Source organism: Rhinopithecus bieti, unplaced genomic scaffold (assembly GCF_001698545.2).
Source record: "Rhinopithecus bieti isolate Rb0 unplaced genomic scaffold, ASM169854v2 scaffold_19737, whole genome shotgun sequence".
Lineage (NCBI taxonomy): Eukaryota > Metazoa > Chordata > Mammalia > Primates > Cercopithecidae > Rhinopithecus > Rhinopithecus bieti.
Genome location: NW_016809683.1, coordinates 1 through 2,757, shown reverse-complemented (window position 1 = coordinate 2,757; position 2,757 = coordinate 1).

Sequence of the window (2,757 nt, the reverse complement as noted above, 5' to 3'; positions counted from 1 at the left end):
TGTTTTTGGTGCTAGTATAAATGAAATTAATTTTTAATTGCGTTTACCATTTTTTATTTCTAGAAGATAATACAATTGAATTTTATTAACCTTATATTCTGCAAATTTAATAAATTCACTTTTTAACTCTAGTAATTGTTTTATAATTTTTTTGAAGTTTTATATAAACAATCACCTTTTCTGTAAATGAAAACAGTTTTCCTTCCTTTCAAACATTTGTGCTCTTTGTTTTATTTTACGTATCTTTGCCTTACTGTACTTCTGGAACCTCTTATACAAAGTTGAATATAAGTTAAAAGAGCAGGTATCCTCGCTTTGTTTCCACTCTTGTGGGAAATTATTTAATATTTCACCATGAATTATGTTGGCAGGGGGATTTTTGTAGCTATTCTTTAACAGATTTCTTCTCTTACTATTTTTCTGAGTTTTGTTTCCATGAAAGTGTATGGCATTTTGTCAAATTCTTTTCTCTGTATCTGTTGAAATAACCAAAAGTGCTTTAATTCTGTTAATATATCGAATTAATTCATTAATTTTCAAATGTTAATCTAACATGAAATTTCTGGGAAAACCACATCATGGGGAATTATCCGTTTTATACATTATGCTAGTATGTTGTATATATGTATTTTTTGCATTACGCTAGTATTGTGTAGTTCATTTTGCTAGTTAAGAACTTTTGAGTGTAAAGCCATGAGGCATAGTTGCCTGTACTTATCTTTTCTCTTCTTTTTTCATCCTTTCTCACTCTCCTCACGCTTTTCCTCCTCTTCTTCTTTCTACTTTTTTTATTACTCCTTATTCTTCAGTTCCTCTCTCCCTCTCTCTTCCTCATCCTTTTGCTCTTTTCATTTATAATATCCTTATTAGTATTTACTATTATTGCTATGGTGATCTCAAAGTTGAATGAAGTAACTGTTCCCTCTTCCCTATTTTGTGAAAAATTTTATTTAAGGTGAATTTTCTTCTTCATTTGCCGTTTGATATAATGTATCAGTGAAGCAATCTAGGCATGATGTTTTCTTAATAAAATAATTTTAATTACATATTTTAATAGATATATGTTTGCTTAGAATTTGTTTGATCTTGCATTGTTTTAGCTAATTACTTTTAAAAATACATTTCCCCATTTCATCTAACTTATTAAATTGAATGCCATAAAGTTGCTCATGATATTTGCTTATCATACCCTTTTGAAGTCTGCAGCATCTCTAGTGATAACCCTGCTTTCTTTCCTGTATATGTGTTCCTTCTCTTTTATTGCCCAGTTTAGCTAGGAATTTATCAATTTTATTGATCTCTTCAAAGATACAATTTTGGCTTTATTATTTTCTCCATTGTTTCTCTCTTTTTTAGTTTGTTGATACCTGTTTTATCCTTACTGCTTTTTTTTTTTTTTTTTTAATTTACTTTGGGTTTACTTTGCTTTTCTTTTTCTGGTTTATAAAGGTGGTATGTTAAGAAACTAATTTTAGGCCGGGCGCAGTGGCTCACGCCTGTAATCCCAGCACTTTGGGAGACCGAGGCGGGAGGATCATGAGGTCAGGAGACCGAGACCATCCTGGCTAACACAGTGAAACCCGTCTCTACTAAAACTACAGAAAAATTAGCCGGGTGTGGTGGCGGCCACCTGTAGTCCCAGCTACTCGGGAGGCTGAGGCAGGAGAATGGCGTGAACCCGGGAGGTGGAGCTTGCAGTGAGTCGAGATGGCGCCACTGCACTCCAGCCTGGGCAACAGAGCGAGACTCTGTCTCAAAAGAAAAAAAAAAAGAAAAGAAATTAATTTTAGGCATTACTTCTTTTTTAATAGAAGTGTAGAGTGTCATAAATGTTTCTTTAAGCATTGCCTTAGCTGTATCATATAGATTTTGATATATATGCATTTTCATTTAATTTAAAACAGTTTTCTAGTTTCTTTTTTGATTTTTTCTTGGACCCATACATTATTTTAAATCTATAATTTAATGTCAAATATTTATGGTTTTCTTAGTTACCCTTTTGTTACTTGTGTCTAATTTAATTCTGCTGATGTCAGATAAGTATTCTGGGTAATTTCAATCTTTTAATTTATTAAGATTTATTGTATGACCCAAAATAAAGCCAATATTGATAAATATAATATAAAATCTTAAAATTAATATGTATTCTGCAATTGTTGGGTCAAGTTTTCTACAGATACCAGTTAGTTCAGAGTAGTTCATAATGTTCAGATGATTTCTCTGCTTACTATTTTACCAGTTGCTGAGTGAGGAATGCCCAAATGTCTAATTATGGAGTTGTCAACTTACGCCTTTTGGAGAAGTATAGTTATTATATTTAGGAGCATCTGTTTGAAAGAAGGGTATTTTCCTATACTAAAAGTAACCAATTTAAATCTTGATTGAGATATGACAGTTCTGATAACTTGATACAGACACATATACTACACCACTTCCTGATAAACGCTTAAACAAAGATTTTAAAAAAGAAATCGTTGGTTAACTTATTCCTTTAATGTATTATCCCCTTAGCAAGCTGAAAAAACTTGGGCAACTTTAGGCCGTTGACAGGGTAGTTAAAATATCGGAGCAATGAGTTGTCTAGAGATTTGGCCTCGCCGCTTTTTTTCCGCGACTTGCCTCAACCTCCCCCTGGAACCCTGGGTGCCTGTCCTTGTCCCCCGGGTTCTTGCCGCTTTGGGGTGTCCCCGCGGGAAGAGACACACACCCTGGGTGAGAGTCAGGGACTCCACAACCCCCCCACACACACACACACAC